Below are 17,482 nucleotides of genomic sequence, written 5' to 3'. Positions count from 1 at the left end.
AGTTACAATTACAAGAGGGGAAAGTGCTCAAAAAGCTGAAAGACCTAAAAGTACATAAATCACCAAGACCAGAGGAACTACATCCTTAGGTTCTGAAAGGGGTAGCGTTAGAGATTGCAGTGGCATTAGAAAAGATCTTTAAAAAAAATTATTGAACTCTGACATGGTGCCAAAGGACTAGAGAATTGTAAGCGTCACTCCACTCTTTAAGAAAGGAGGAAGGCAACAGAAAGGACATTTTAGACTGATTAGCCTGACCTCAGTGGTTGGGAAGATGTTAGAGTCAGTTGTTAGGGATGAGGTAATGGAGTACTTGGTAACACAGGACAAGATTGTACAAAGGAAACATGGTTTCCTTCAGGGAAAACCCTGCCTGACGAATCTGTTGGAATTCTTTGAGGAGATTACAAGTATGAAAGATAAAGGCAATGCAATGGATGTTGTATATTTGGACTTTCAGAAGACCTTTGTCGAGGTGCCACACATGAGGTTGCTTACCAAGTTAAGAGCCCATGGTATTACAGGAGAGTTACTGACATAGTTAGAGCATTGGCTGATTGGTAGGAGGCAGCCAGTGGGAATAAAAGGATCCTTTTCTGTTTGGCTGCCAGTGACTAGTGGTGTTCCATAGGGGTCAGTTTTGGGACCACTTCTTTTTACGCTGTGTAAAAATGATTTAGATGATGGAATAGATGGTTTTGTTGCCAAGTCTGCAGGTGATATGAAGATTGGTGGAGGGGCAGGTAGTGTTGAGGAAATGGGTAGGATGCAGAAGGTCTTAGACAGATTAGGAGAGTGGACAAGAAAGTGACAAATGAAATGCAGTATAAGAAAATGCATGGTCGTGCACTTTAGTGGTAGAAATAAATGTGCAGACTATTTCCTAACTGGGAAGAAAATCCAGAAATCTGAGATGCAAAGGGACTTGGGACTCCTTGTGTAGAACACCCTGACGGTTAACTTGCAAGTTGAGCCGGTGCTGAGGAAGGTAAATGCCATGTTAGCATTCATTTCAAGAGGTCTAGAATACAAGAGCAAGGATGTGATTCTGTGGCTTTATTTGGCACTGGTGAGGCCTCACCTTGAGTATTGTGAACAGTTTTGGGCCCCTTATCTTAGAAAAGATGTGTTGGCATTGGAGAAGGGCCAGAGGAGGTTCACAAGGGTGATTCTGGGAATAAAAAGGTTATCATACGAGGAACGTTTGACGGCTCTGGGTCTGTACTCCCGCTGGATTTCAGGAGGATGAGGGGGGATCTAATTGAAACCTTTCAAAGGTTGAAAGGCCTAGACAGAGTAGATGTGGAAAGATCTTTCCCATGGTGGGGGAGTCTCAGGAGGCACAGCCTCAGGATGGAGGGGCATCCTTTCAAAACAGAGATGAGGAGAAATTTCTGTAGCCAAAAGGTGGTGAATTTGTGGAATTTGTTGCCACATGTAGCAGAGGAGGCCAAGTTGTTGGGAATATTTAAGGCAGAGATTGACAGGTTCTTGATAGGACGTGGCATCAAAGGTTACAGGGAGAAGACCGGGAACTGGGGCTGAGGAGATAGATAAAAAAGGATCAGCCATGATTGGATGGCAGAGTAGACTCAATGGGTCAGATGGCCAATTCTGCCCTTATGTTTTATGGTCTTATGGAATTGGCCTGTCCCTTGCCACCAGTTCTATATCCTGCCTTTTCAGTCTACCTGGTGCAGTGTTAAAAATTGTCCAAGCACTGGGTCCTCCCCCTCATTAGGACCCAGGCCTTGCTCTGAGCCTGTACCCCATTGCCCAGCCTGAAACTGTTCTCGACCTTTCCAAATCAGTGCTCAGATTGATTCAACTTCACTCCCAGTTTAGGTGGACAGGCTCTGAAACTCCTCAGCATTGACTCCTCACCGATTCACTGGCTCCAACTCCATCTCTGACTCTGACACCATCTCAACCATGCCTCAACCTCCTCCTCAAACAAGCCACGCTTCGACTTTGCATCGCACCAGCACTGCTCAACCCTCGAGTCGGCCTCACCTTCATTCACCTCTTCATTGTTTGCAATGATAGTTTACCACAACTTACCACAAAAGAAGTTTTATCCATGAAGTATTTAGTTGTGTTTCTTCCCTTATTAACCACCAGAAAGCTGTCATTCAACTTCAGCATCTCTATCTTAAACCAGAAGCCAATTAAGCAATTAAGCAGCATATTTTTCATTTGTGTAGCACCCGGGGAACCCCATTCTGTCACAGGAAAACCTAGCAAATTCAGAAAAGAATTCAGTCTCCTGGAGCTCACAGGTCACCTGTGGAGGGCATTTAATTTGCATTTAGGTCTGAAAGGAGGAAAAGAGTTTACAGTAAAGCAGCGTCCATTATCAAGGACTCCTACCATATAAGGCCATACTCTTTTCTTACTGCTGCCATCGGGAAGGAGAAAGAGGATGCTCAGGACCCACACCACCAAGTTCAGGAACAGTTTTTACCCCTCAACCATCAGGTTCTTGAACTACAATAGAGGGGATAACTTCACTCAACTTCTCACAGCCCAACACTGATCACACAATCTATGAACTTGCTTTTAAACACTCTAACTGACATTCTCAATATTTTTTGCTTACTTACTATTGCATTTTAATTTTTGTATTTGGAAGTTTGTTGTCTTTTGCACACTGGTTTTTGTCCATCTTTGGTGTGTGTTGTTTTTCATTGATTCTATTGTATTTAGTTTGAATGTCTGCAAGAAAATGACATGTATGTACTTGGATAATAAAATTTCTTTTAACATTGATTTTCAGTTCAGGGCTTTATTTGAATTCCTTCATCACTGCTAGTAAAATCCATATTGATTTCCTGTCAGAGAACTCTTGGAAAGTCAGGAGAATTTTATAAATTTTGTTAATTAGAGACTAATTGGACAACAGCAAAGAAACACAATTCAGCCTTCATTTCAACATAGTTCAATACTTTCAATGTGGGTCTAAACAAGCAACTTGAATTATACGTGCAAACAGAAGAATTTGTTAAAAAAAGGTCAACACGAAGTATATACAATCATAAAAATTTAAATGAATTAGTTATTTGAATTGCAGCCTGAGCTACCATTGACATCATTCACACATTTAAAACAAATGCCAGTTACTTATGGCAGACCTACCAGTTTGTGATACTTACATTATATTGATATATAAGGTTCTGTCGATTGAACTACGCTGGAAAAGAGAATGGGTGAAAAATGTCAGGTTAATATGCACGGTCATTAACTTTTGGAGTTTTCCTCTTTCGCTGGTAGGAAGGTAGCACAATTATGATGTGTAGAATTAAATCAATGTTTCATATGTATTAGTATTGGTATTTGTATATTATTATCAGATATAGCATGATACATTCAAAAGCATGTCTTGCATACTGCTTATCCAGATTAAATCATTACAAAGTGCATTGAGCTAGAATAAGGTAAAACAACAATGCAGAATAAACTACAAAGGCTACCAATAAAATGCAGTGCAGGGAAACAATAAAGTGCAAGATCATAAGATATATTATGAGACCAAGAGTACATCTTATTGTATTAGAGGTCTATTCAAGAGTCTGATAGCTGTGGGACAGGAGCTGTCCTTGAGCAAGGTCGTATGTGCTTTCACGTTTTTGTATCGTCCGCCCAGTTAGAGAGGGCAGAGGAGAGAATGCCCAGGATGGGTGGGGCGTTTGATTACGCTGGCTGCTTTACTGAGGCAGCAAGATAAACTGTATAGGCAGAGTCCATGGAGGGGAGGCTGGTTCCTGTGAATGTGCTGAGGTGTGTCCACAACTCTCTGCAGTTCCCTGCGGTTATGTGTAGAGCAGCTGCCATACCAAGCTGAGATCCAGATAGAAGGCTTCCAAGGCGCATCAATAAAAATGGGTAAGAATCGACAGGGAATTGCCAAATTTCTGTAGTCTCCTGAGGACGATGAGGTGTTGGCGATGGCATCAACGTGGTTGGTCTTCACACCTAGGAACATGAAGCTGTCCACCCTCCCAACCTCAACACTGCTGATATAGACAAGAGCATGTGCATTGCTCCCTTCTCTGGTCAACGACCAGTTCTTTTGTTTTGTTGAACATTGAGAGAAAGACTATTGTCATGACACTGACACTAAATTCTCTATCTCATTCCTGTACTCTGACTCTTCATTATTTGAGATGTGGCCCAGTATAGGGGTATCATCAGCAAACCTGTAGATGGAGTTAGAGCAGAATATGGCCATGCAGTCATGACTTACAGAGGGTGGTGCAGGAGGCTGAGGATGCAACCTTGTGAGGCACCAGTGTTTAGAATAAATATTGTGGAGCTGTTGCTGCCCATCATTACTGATTGAGGTCAAGTCAAAGATCCAGCTGCAGAGGGAGGCATCAACTCTCAGGGTCCAGAGTTTGGAAATGAGTTTACTTGGAATAATAGTGTTGAAGGCTGAACTGCAGTCAATGAACAATAGTCTGATATCAGTGCCTTTACTGTCTAGATGCTCCAGAAATGAGTGTAGCATCAGGGAGAAGCCATCTACTGTAGACCTCCTTCAGAGGGAGACAAATTGCAATAGGTTGAGGTTGACTGGAAAGCTGGAGCTGATGAATGTCAAGGTCGGTTTCTCAAAATACTTCATTGTGGTAGATGTTATGAGCATCTGGGCAGTAGTATTTAAGGCATGTTATTTTGTCTTACTTGGGTACCAGGCTAATAGTGGTCTTCTTAAAGCATCAGGGTATCATAGCCTGAAGCAGGGATAGATGAAGAAAATGCATTTCATGCTATGTGAATATAAAAGTACTGGAACATGGTTTTAACGGGAACAACTATCCCTGCGCTTCCAGAAAACTTCAAAAACATGAACTGAAATCTACCAATTAGTAACTGAATATTTTGTGTTTAGTTGCTTCTTTGTCCACATAGAAACAGAAAACCTACAGCACAATACAGACCCTTCAGCCCACAAAGCTGTGCCAAACATGTCCTTACCTTAGAACTACCTAGGCTTACCCACAGCCCTCTATTTTCCTAAGTTCCATGTATCCATTCAGGAATCTCTTAAAAGACCCTATCATTTCTGCCTCCACCACTGCTGCCAGAAGCCCATTCCATGCACTCACCACTCTCTGCATAAAAAAACTTACCCCTGACATCTCCTCTGTACCTACTTCCAAGCACCTTAAAACTATGCCCACTCTTGCTGGCCATTTCAGCCCTGGGAAAAAGCCACTGACTATCCACACAATCAATGCTTCTCATTATCTTGTACACCTCTATCAGGTCAACTCTCATCCTCTGTCATTCCAAGAAGAAAAGGCTGAGTTCGCTCAACCTATTCTCATAAGGCATGCTCCCCAATCCAGGAAACATCCTTGTAAATCTCCTCTTCACCCTTTCTATGATTTCCATGTCCTTCCTGTAGTGAGGCAACCAGAACTGAGTGTAGTACTCCAAGTGGGGTCTCAGTAGAGTACTATATAACTGCAACATTACCTCTCAGCTCTTAAATTCAATCCCACAATTGATGAAGGCCAATGCACCGTATGCCTTCTTAACTACAGAGTCAACCTGCGTAGCAGCTTTGAGTGTCCTATGGACTTGGACCCTGTTACATCCGTAGCCCCCCCTTTGTGAGAATCGCAAGATCACTGTTGGGTTGGGTCAAGGGGCCCAGGAAATGGGAGAAGAGACGTGCAGACTGTCTTGTTTCCCCGGCGATGTAAAGCTACGGGACATGGCCATTGTCTCTTGGAGACCAATCTGTGGATTGAGATACTATGCTAGGTGAACGCCCTCAGGCAAAGTGGGCTGGTTGAGGGAGAGAGTGCACACCCCCAACCTGATTGACATCTATGACCCTGCGAGTCAGGATAAAAGAGGGTTTGTAGGAACAGTCCCTCAGACTCACCAGAAGAAACGTTAAGCGACCACGTAACAGCAGGAAGTCATCTGAAGGAGGCCAAGTGCGTTCAGTTTTGTTGCTGGAATTGGTGGCTGGAACAACGGAAAACGGCTTTTAGCAAACAACGGGGAAACCCACTCCCCTGACTCATCGGATTGGCATCATAAAAGACCTGGGCAAGTTTAAACCGCCTCGCTGTTAAACACAAAAACGCTGCAGCTTGAATGAACTAACAGTGACTTTTATCTTTCCATCGGACAATACGTTATCCCCTAGACAACGATAGAGCTATTTCTTATTGGTTATTAGTATACCCACGCTTTAGATTTAGTATTGAGGACGTATATTATCTGTATGGTTGCATTAATCTTATTTTTGTGCCCTTTATCAATAAATACTTTCAAAAATAGTACCATCAGACTTCAACGGACCTCTCTATCTTTGCTGGTAAGTGACCCAGTTACGGGATTTCATAACAACCCCAAGATCCCTCTGATCCTCCACACTGCCAAGTGTCTTGCCATAAATGCTATATTCTGACTTCATATTTGACCTACCAAAATGAACCACCTCACACTTAGCTGGGTTGAACTCTAAACACTTACCAAAAATTCCATCTTCTCCAAAAAAAATGAATCTGACAGTTTTCTAGTTAGCTGAATTCTTGAGGTTCAGGTAGAATAGAAGGTGTTTGTGTTTTATGGTAACCAGTAAATAGGGAAACCAATGTAGTCACAATGAGCAATACAGCTACTTTCACAGTCACCTTTCACTGTTACCAACCATATATTGAAGGGTTTACTAAATTTTGTATCATTTTTGTTAGCTTCTTAAAATAAATACATTTCTTTTCGTCATCCCACATTTTAAGTCCTGATGAAGGGTCTCAGCCCGAAACGTCGACAGTGCTTCTCCTTATAGATGCTGCCTGGCCTGCTGTGTTCCACCAGCATTTTGTATGTGTTGTTGTTCTACATTTTATTTGTTCTTTTAGACCTTTATCAAATGTCATCTAAATATTGCTACAAAGCAGTGAGTCTTCTCGCAATCACAACCAATCTTCTGATGCCTACCCAACGTGAACTTTCTTAGTAGGACAGCTCTTCACTGACTGACAAAGCCCAGCAATTGGCACAGCCTCTCCACTTATGTAAAGGCAAGTCCTGCATCATAAATTGTTTTAACATTGTCTCATTCATCAATATTTGAAAACTGTTCAGCTGTTCTTGCTTTTAAAACTATTTAAGGAAACATTTGAAAAAAATAAATACTGGAAAACACAAAAAAAAGCTTTAAAATTGACTCAATTAAAGGAGTTGAGAATGAGAGCTGTTAGAGAAGAAGGGAGGGGTGGAGGACTGTTGAACTAAATGGGGATGGTGGTAACCTGCAGCTGCAGTGTGTGGATGGAACCAGGAGGTGTCAGGACAAGCGTGGGAGGATTACTGGAATATTAGAATCAGAGTGGGTGAAGCATAACCAGTACAAACTGGAGAAGTCACACCAGGGCAGGATTGCGCACTGTGTCCTAGCTAGATGGGAAAAGGGTTGAGGGGATGGGGAAGAGGATGTGGTGGTGGTGTTTGTTGGTTATTGTCTGTGAGTGTTAAAAATCCAATAGCCCTAACATCAGCACATGAAGTCATCTTACCAGGTCCTCAGACTTCTTCTCACAGGTTAATTGGCCATTGTAACTTGTCTTGTGATTGGGTTAGGTTTAATCCGGGTTGTCAGTGATTGGCTCAAAGGGCCGGAAGGGCCTACTCCATGTAGTATTGCTAAATAAAATAAAATGTTAATATCAGCTTTTTGTCAATCTGACTATATTATTCCCATTTTCCTGCATTAGGTTCATGTCCCTCCAATCCTTGCATATTCATATGCTCGTCCCTATGACTCTTAAATGTAGTGACTCTGTCCGATTCTACCCATCTCCTCTGCCATTTCTGCACATCAATATTCTCTGTTTTAAAAAAAAATCCCTACAAATCCCTTTAAAATTCCCATCTTTCACCTTAAAACCATTCCCTCATATTTTTGAAACACCTACCTCAAGAAAAAAATTCTTACGATCTACACTATCTATAGCTCTCATAATTTTACTTTGCTCATTCAGGCAAACCCTCACCTCTTTGCTGCAGGGTCCAAGGCCAGCCAATCCAATCACTCCCCATGACTAAAGACCTGCAATCAAGATAAAATCCTGGTGAATCTTCTGTGCACTCTTGTCAGCACAATCTCATCCTTCCTATGGCGTGGTTACCAGAATTGCAGGTAATTTTCCAAGTGCAGCCTAATCAGTGTTTTGTAAAGTTGTGACATTATGTCCCAAATTTGGAAGGTAAGTCTGCTATATGTCTTCTTCACCAACCTATTCAACTCTGTTGTTTTCAAGGAACTATGAACTTTGATTCCTCGGTCTCTCTGTTCGGCAACATTGCTTAGTGCACTACCATTTACTGTATATGTCCTACTTTACTGAATTTCCCAAAATACATTACCTGTCATTTCTCAGTATTAACGTCCATAAGACCACAAAATCAGGAGACATACGAGCAAAATTAGCCATTCAGTCCACTGAGTCTCCTCCGCGGTTCCATCAAGGCTGAATTTATTAAAACCTTCTCAACCTCATTCTCCTGCTTTCAGTAACCTTTGATGCCCCGACTAATCAAGAACCTATCAAACTCCACTTTAAATATACCCAATGACCTGGCCTCCACAATTGTCTGTGGCCATGAATTCCCCAGATTCACCAACCTCTGGCTAAAGAAATTCCTCCTGGTCGCTGTTTTAAACCGACTTCCCTCTATACTGAAGCTGTGCCGTCTGGTTCAAGACACCCCCACTATAGGAAATATCCTCTCCGCATCCACTCTATCTAGGCCTTTCATTATTTGACAGGTTTCAATGAGATCCTCCTCATTCTTCTAAACTCCAGCAGCACGGAAGCATAGTGGTTTTTCACAATGCTTTACAGTACAGGCAACCACTGTTCAATTCCCGTCACTGACGGTGTGGAATTTGCACATACTCCCCGTGACCATGTGGATTTCCTCCAGGTGCTCCACTTTCCTCTCACAGTCCAAATGTGTACCGGTTGGTAGGTTAATAGATCATTCTAAGTTGTCCAGTGATTAGGCTAGGATTAAATCAGGGGTTGCTGGGCAATGCGGCTCAAAGGGCTGGGAAGGCCTATTCTGTGTGGTATGTCAATAGAAAAAATAATTACTGCTTCTGTAGTAACACCTCTCTTTTACGTTATCCAAAAAAAACTTTTGGTATCCTTTTATCTTATTGGCTTGATTACCTTTATGCTTCATCTATTCTCACTTTATGATTTTTAGTTGTCTTTTATTGATTTTTAAAAGCTTCCCAATCCTTACCTTCCCATTATTTTTTGCTACATTATTTGTACTATCTTTTGCTTTTATGCTATCATTGACTTCCCTTGTCAGCCACCGTGGTGTTATCCCCCCTTTAGAATACTTCCTCATCTTTATGATGCATCTATCCTGTGCCTTCTGAATTGCTCCCAGAAATTCCAGCTATTGCTGTTCTGTTGTCATCCCTTTTAGGTCCCTTTCCAATCAACTTTGGCCAGCTCCTCACTTTGCCTCTGCAATTCTTTTTACTCCACTGTAATACTGATACATCTGTCTTTGGCTTCTCAGACTCAAACTGCACGATAAATTCTATTATAATTCTATCATATTATGATCACTGTCTCTGACTGCTTCCTTTACCTTTAACTCCTTAATTAAATTTAGTTCATTACATAGCACCCAATCCTGAATTGCCTTTCCTCTCAACCATGAGATACTCTATAAAAAGCCATCTCATAAGCATTCTACAAATTCCATCTCCTAGTTTCCAGCAAAAACCAGATTTTTCCAATCTACCTGTAAATTGGAATCCTATCTATCGTAACATTGCCCTTTTTACATGCCTTTTCTATCACCCGTTGTTCTACCCCATATCGGGGCTACTGTACGGAGGACAGCAAGGAAGTGAAGATGAGCAGGAGCAACTCATAGAGGAACTGCCAGCCTTGGCATATGGCAAAACGGCATTTTGGGCAAAGTGGCACATGTTTTTTTTTAAATCATTTTTTATTGCATTTTTAAATGATTACAAAGTATGAAAAAACAATGTATATAACCCATACCCCCTCCCCTTAACCCCTCCCCCCTAACTGCCCCATAGAAAAAAAAAGAAGAAAGAAGGAAAGAAAGAAAGAATGAATGAATGCCTGGTGGTTGGAAGATCTCCACATGCTCCATGGAATTCGTAATAATTTTAATATGTATATTTATTTCTTTCCCCTAATAACCAATTGTTTCATCTTCAAAGCATCTATATATTTAATCCTGTCTTTTGTAAATAAGGGCTCCAAATTTTCAAAAATGTTTCATATTTATCTCTTAAATTATAAGTAATTTTTTCTAATGGAATACAACCATAGATTTCTTTCTTCCAAGAATCTATACTTAAATGTGTATCCGATTTCCAAGTAACTGCAATAGCTTTTTTGGCTACTGCCAGTGCAATTTTTATAAATTCTTTCTGATACTTATTTAGTTTGAGTTTCGGTTTTATCCCTTCAATATCACCTAGTAAAAATAATATTGGATTATGAGGAAATTGTGTTCCTGTAATTTGCTCCAGTAAAAGTCTTAAATTTGTCCAAAAAGGTTGAATTTTAGAGCAAGACCATGTCGAATGTAAAAAAGTACCAGTTTCCTGGTTACATCGGAAACACTGATCCGATAAATTTGGATTAAATTTTTTTATTTTTTGTGGTGTAATATATAATTGATGTAGAAAATTATACTGCACTAATCTTAACCGAACATTTATTGTATTTGTCATACTGTCAAGACATAGTCTTGACCAATTTGTTTCTTCAATTTTAATATTCAAATCCCTTTCCCATTTTTGTCTTGACTTATGGACTCCTTGCTTAATTACCTGTCTTTGAATCAAATTATACATGCAAGATATAAATTTTTTGATATTTCCTTTTTGAATTAAAATTTCTATTTCATTAGATTTCGGCAATAACATTGTTTGAAAGTGGCACATGTTATATGTGATTCACTTCTGACAGATTGTGATGTTAAGAATCATTGCTATCTGCTTGGGGACCATTCAAGAGTCTTATAACAGCAGGGTAAAAACTGTCTTTGAGATTTGTGGTACAGTATGTACTTTCAGCCGTTGTATCCTCTGCCCGATGGAAAGGGACAGAAGAGAGAATGTTTGGGTGGCTGGGGTCTTTGTTATGCTGGCTGCTGTACCAATGCAGTAAGAAGCAGAGACAGAGTCCATGGAGGTTTCAGTGATGTGTTGAGCTGTGTCCGTAATTCTCTACAGTTCCTTGTGTGTTTTTGTGTTGGTCACAAACAATTTCTGAGGTAGATATAAAATGAGAAAAATTAGAGTAAGTAATCTTCTGGTCATAAACGGGAGTCAGTCTTCAGTTTATTAAGATGTAAACGGCAAGCAGAAATCAGTTTGAAGTTAAAGCAAATATTGTCAATAGAGCAGCTTTGCAAACTCGCTCTGTGTAGAGCCTTGCACCTGCTGGCTCATACCAAAAGGCTAGCTGCTCAAGAGGTGCAGTATAAGACAATGGGTTACTTAAGATGGCTTGTTTCAAAGCAGACAAGCAGATTAAGTTAAGTAGTTCAAAAAAGTTTGCAGACCATGTCATCTTGCTCACCAATAACTGATCTATTAATGCTGGAAGGTTTATGTACTCAGATGAATTAGCTTTACAGCATTGATTATAGGGATCTGGGATCTATGTCTCCTTTTGCGTAAAAGGGTATCTGAAGAAATGTCATATGTTAGTGAAATCACCCAACTAGCAAATACGCAGTATTTATGTAGAGAGCAGTTCAGGCTTATTAGGAATGGGGTAAGAAACGTCAAGATGGGGGACGTCACGTGATGACGTAGGGTCGAGTCGTTGGGATTCCAGCTCCCTCGCAAAAAGTAATGAAATAGGGTTTAAATGAAGAAGAGTTAACAAATATCTATTAGAAACTATTTATAAGCAACTCAGGATTATCTTTTGATATGGCTCCTAAACTGAAACAGAAGAAAGCTACTACTTCGAAGACTGTGCAAATCGGCAGGGAAAAAGGCCTAGCTGTCTTGGCGAAGCCTCGGACTCAAGTTGGATCTTCTCCCGACGAAGTGCATGGCATTTCTGATGTTGCGGGAAAAGAAGTTGCAGCAATGTCAGCGGTCGCTAAGAAGAAACGGCAAGAACAACGCATGCGTGAAAGTATGCATTAACAGATGTTAACAACTACAAGCTTCAACTACGGTTGGAAGTGAAATTGAAAGTGAGTCGGAAGTTGAAACAGACTCTTTGGGAAATCCAGAAGAAAAAGAAGAAGAAAAGAAGGAAGGGATTAAAGGAGACATAAAAGATATCCTGATATATATAATGAATGAATTAAAAGTTATAAGAACAGATATGGCGAATGAATTTAAAGCTATAAGAACAGATATAAGAAGCATACAGAATACACTTGATAATGTGGTGGAAGAACAAAAGAAGATGGATAATAAAGTTAAAGAGATGGAAGTAAAAATAGAAGAAAACACAGAAAGAATAGATAAGATAGAATACGATAATCATGCCTGGACAACAGAAAGAAAACGGATGATGGAAAAAATGGATGCGCTTGAGAACTCTAGTAAATGAAATAATATTAAAATTGTTGGTCTTATGGAAGGTACAGAGGGAGAAAATCCAATAAAATTCTTTCAAGAATGGATTCCGAAAATTTTGGAAATGAAAGAAGGAAGTCAAGTAATTGAAATTGAAAGAGCACACAGAGCTTTAAGAACATGACCTCAAAAAGATCAAAATCCGAGATCAATTTTGAAAAAATGTTTAAGGTACCAAGATAAAGAAATGATCCTGAAGGCAGCTACTCAAGGTGCTAAAAAGAGAAATGGGCCATTGATAGTAGATGGGAAAAGAGTTTTTTTTATCCAGACATAAGCTACGATCTGTTGAAGAGGCAGAAGAAATTTAATCCAGTGAAAAAATCTTTATGGGAAAAGGGCTATAAATTTTTATTGAGCTACCCAGCAAAATTGATAATTTTCCTAGATAATGGAGAAAGAGGAATCTTCGTTGACTACTGGAAAGCGGAGGAATTTGTACAAGAATTACCTGATGTCCATGAAGATGACTAAAGAATTATAGAAATGAAATGGACTAATGATGAAGACTGAAACAAGGTTGGACCTGATGGACATTTATGAGAAAAAAAACGGTCGAGGAGTATTAATTGTGAGTAGAGACATTAATTATTTTTTTTTTTCTTTTCTTTATTAATATATTTTTCTTTTTTTTTGCGGGGAAGCTGGGGGATCTCCTGATCGATGGCTGCGAGTTTCACGTGTACAATCTTGGCGATTGCCATGACCTGTAAAATGGGGGGGGGGTAATGTTGTGTTCCTTTTAGTCGCAACATTAATGGGGGGGTATTTTGTTTTTTTTCTTATATATTAGTTATCTTTTTTCTATTTTTCTTCTTCTTTGCCTGGATGATTGGGGAGAGACTCATAGCAACATGGAGAATTTTAAAGAATTCCCAAGGTACTATGAATGATTAATTTACTTAATTTTTTAAGTTTTAATGTTAATGGAATTAATGGACCTGTGAAAAGAAAAAGAGTTTTAACATATATTAAGAAAATGAAAGGAGATATAGCTTTTTTTACAAGAAACACATTTAACAGAAACAGAACATAAGAAATTAAAGAGAGATTGGGTTGGAAATGTCATTGCAGTTTCATTTAATTCAAAATCGAGAGGAGTTGCAATTCTGGTTAATAAATCTTTACCAATTAAAATACAAAATGTAATAATTGATTCTGGGGGGAGATATGTGATTATACATTGTCAATTTTTTTCAGAATTATGGACTTTTATGAACATTTATGCAGCAAATGAAAATGATGCAAAATTTATACAAGAAGTTTTATTGAACTTGGCTGATGCACATGATAAAATATTAATAGGTGGAGATTTTAATTTTTGTTTAGATCCAGTTCTGGATAGATCAACTAAAGGTGCTATAAAATCAAAAGTAACAAAACTAACTTTATCATTAATGAAAGATTTAAATCTGATTGATATATGGAGAAAAATTAATCCAAGAGAAAGAGATTACTCATTTTATTCAAACAGACATAAAACTTACTCAAGGATTGATTTTTTTTATTATCAAAAAATATTCAAGATAGAGTGAAACGTGTGGAATATAAAGCAAGAATATTGTCAGATCATTCCCCCTTGATAATGACAATGATAATGATGGATAAGGAGGAATCGATATATAGATGGAGATTTAATTCAACTCTATTAAAATGTCAAGATTTTTGTGATTTTATGAAAAAACAAATTCAATTTTTTTGGATACAAATCTACATTCAGTTGAGGATAAAATTGTATTATGGGAAGCGATGAAAGCATATTTAAGGGGTCAGATTATAAGTTATACATCTAAAATTAAAAAGGAATATGCAGCAGAAATAGATCAATTGGAAAAAGATATCATAAAGGAATTAAAAAATTTACATCTTGTATGTATAATTTGATTCAAAAACAAATAATTAAATTAGGAATTCATAAATCAAGACAAAAATGGGAATCTGATTTGAATGTTAAAATTGATGGGAAAAACTGGTCAAGATTATGTTTTGATAGTATGAGAAATACAATAAATGTTTGACTTAGATTAATACAATATAATTTTTTACATCAATTATATATAACACCACAGAAAATAAATAGATTAAATTCAAATATGTCTGACCAATGTTTTTGATGTAATCAAGAAATTGGTACCTTTTTACATTCTACTTGGTCCTGTTTTAAAATTCAACCATTTTGGATAAATTTAAGACTTTTATTGGAACAAATTACTGGAGTACAACTCCCACATAGTTCACTATTATTTTTATTAGGAGACATTGAAGGGACAATACCGAAACTTAAATTGAACAAGTATCAGAAAAAAATCATAAAAATTGCATTGGCAGTAGCCAAAAAAGTTACCGCAGTTAGTTGGAAATCTGATTTATATTTAACTATGGATCATTGGAATAATGAAATACATAGTTGTATTCCACTTGAAAAAATTACGTATAATTTAAGAAATGAATATGATATATTTTTGAAAATTTGGCTCCCATACTTACAAAAGATAGGATTAAATACATAGGTCCTTTGAAGATAAAATTATAGTAATTGGGGAAAGTAAAAAATAAATATCAAAATTATTTTGAACTCCATGGAGCATGTGGGGATCCTCCAATATCCAGGCAATCTTTCTCTTCTTTCTTCTTTTTTCTTTAGATAAGGGTTAAGGGGGGGGGAGGGTTAAGGGGAGGGGGGAGGGTTAATATTATCTTTCTTACTATCTACTATTACATTTATTCTTTGTAATTTCTAAAATTTAATAAACAAATAAATAACTAAATAAAAAGAAATGTCAAGACCATGAAAAACACACAAGGTGAACTAGAATCCATTCCTCTGCCTTTGACTTCTGCGATGAATGATTCATTCAGCTGCATTGTTTGTATGATTTTTTAGTTTACAGGACTTGTACCTGTGATTTAGAAATGCTTTATGTTTTAGAAGTTGTTTGCAATTTCAAAGTGTTTAAGATAGAACAGAAATCCTCTTGAGTTTTAAATGTGTTTTGCGAATGTTGTTTGGATTTAAACGTGTACCTCTGAAAATCAATGAACTGTTTAAACTATTTTGTTAACTGGAAGTATCTTCTGGTAGGGAGGGAGAACACACTGGTCGAATAGTGGGCATTTGCAGGTAAATGCACAATGGAGAATAAACAGGAAAATGATAGTCTTTGACGATTGGGTAGTTACAATATCATCTCCTATTAGTTGGAGTACCTGTGGGGGGGAGATCTTTAACCGTGATGGATTCCATGGTGTTTCTTTGATTCGTGGCTGTCTGTGGGAAGATTAATCTCAGGTTGTACACTGAATACGTCCTTTGATTTTAAGTGCTCTTTAGATCATTGAATAAGGTATTCCATATTGAGTAAAGTAAATAAAAAGCCAAAAATATAGCTCCTATCCTAACAGATGAAGCATGATGCCTAGCATTTCACATACAACAGGAAGACAGTTTGTTTAGAACTTCCATTGGGCAATGAATTTCCTCACACAAGTAGTCAGTACCCTGCGCAAGATGGAGCAAATGGAACAGCTCAGGGAAAATACCAACAAAAGGATCCTGATCTTCGAGCTAACGAGATTGCCAGAAAGTTCCAAGTATAAACTTCCATGGCAAAGAAGCTGCAAATGCCTTGCAATTAGATGCTCACATCGAAGATCTGTTAATGCACCTTAAAAGATGGAAAAGACAGAGTAACAAAGGATCACAGAATGCATGCAAATTGTGCAAATACCAAAAGAAAGGAATAATAATAATTAATAAATAAGCAATAGATATCGAGAACATGAGATGAAGAGTCCTTGGGAGCTGAAGCTTCACAACTAAAACTACCCAAACCAGCTCAATTATATGAGAATAGCTCTCCCCCACCCGACACTTGCCCCTTCTACTTTTAGTAAGGGCAACATGTAAGTGGAATAGGAATCAAAGGCCCAAATGAAGAAAAACATGCTCAAATGTTGTTTCAGGGTAACTTTATAACATTGAAAATTAATTATTTTGAGTGTATCATGCATGTATGGGATTCACTGAATGGTGCCATGCCAAAATGGTTACCTCAAAAAGTACCTCACCTCCCACAACTCCATCCTTCCATATGTGTGTGTGATGAAATCTCAAATTATGCCACCATGCGGGATTAAAATGAGAAGCAAGTATGAATGCTGATGGACAGTGTTTACCCTGTTGCATACAGTATATGAGAATTAGATAGAATTGGCCCTTAATTTTAAATTCTATTCACAAGCTTCACCATCTCTCAACATGAGTACAAAGTGCTTGTACTGATCTTAAATACAGAACCAATGCTCTTCCTTGTCATTAAAAGCAGCACCAATATCTCACATCCTCAGATTACAATAAAAATTCATGTAAATCATTAAGTTCATGGTTCCTGTTTCTCTACAGAACATTGAGGAAAAATACTCCAGCAGTATTTCGGCCACAAGCATTTTTCAATACAGGATACAATAGGTCACCAGCACATGATGTATTTTTTGTATTTGACCTGTTTAAAAAACAAATCCTTTTCAGTTTCACTGACCTAGAGGCAGCTGTGCAAATGCTCAAGCTGTTTTTCTATTTCTGTTTTCACCCCCAAATACCTCCCCTTAGACTCTTGTGTAATTTGACAGTTGTTTGCAGAATATCACAAAAACAGTCTCATTCCTCCTTCTTCCCCCTCCTATGGACCACTCGCTTCTCCTATCAGATTCCTTCATCTCCAGTCCTTTATCTTTCCAACCCACTTAGCTATACCTATGACCTTCCAGCTCTCCTCTTTCCTCTCCCCCAACTTTCTTAGTCTAGCATCTTTCCCTTTCCTTTTCAGTCCTGAACAAGGGCCTTGG

At 38.4% G+C, this 17,482-nt stretch overlaps 1 long non-coding RNA gene across 3 annotated transcripts in view; it reads right to left on the bottom strand.

The window, feature by feature from the left end:
* The window catches only part of LOC132392657 (uncharacterized), a 76,169-nt gene that overhangs the window by 46,120 nt on the left and 12,567 nt on the right, over nucleotides 1-17,482 (bottom strand). For all 3 annotated transcript variants that reach the window (XR_009511605.1, XR_009511607.1, XR_009511606.1), the window contains exons 3-6: nucleotides 8,019-8,074; nucleotides 7,542-7,668; nucleotides 5,897-5,982; nucleotides 3,153-3,190 (exon numbers count right to left, since the gene is read on the bottom strand). This is a non-coding gene — a long non-coding RNA (uncharacterized LOC132392657). The remainder of the gene's footprint in view (nucleotides 1-3,152; nucleotides 3,191-5,896; nucleotides 5,983-7,541; nucleotides 7,669-8,018; nucleotides 8,075-17,482) is intronic.

Source organism: Hypanus sabinus, chromosome 4 (genome assembly GCF_030144855.1).
Source record: "Hypanus sabinus isolate sHypSab1 chromosome 4, sHypSab1.hap1, whole genome shotgun sequence".
Taxonomy (NCBI): Eukaryota; Metazoa; Chordata; class Chondrichthyes; order Myliobatiformes; family Dasyatidae; genus Hypanus; species Hypanus sabinus.
The sequence above is the reverse complement of the archived record's forward strand: the minus strand, read 5'-3'. Positions and strand labels throughout refer to the sequence as shown.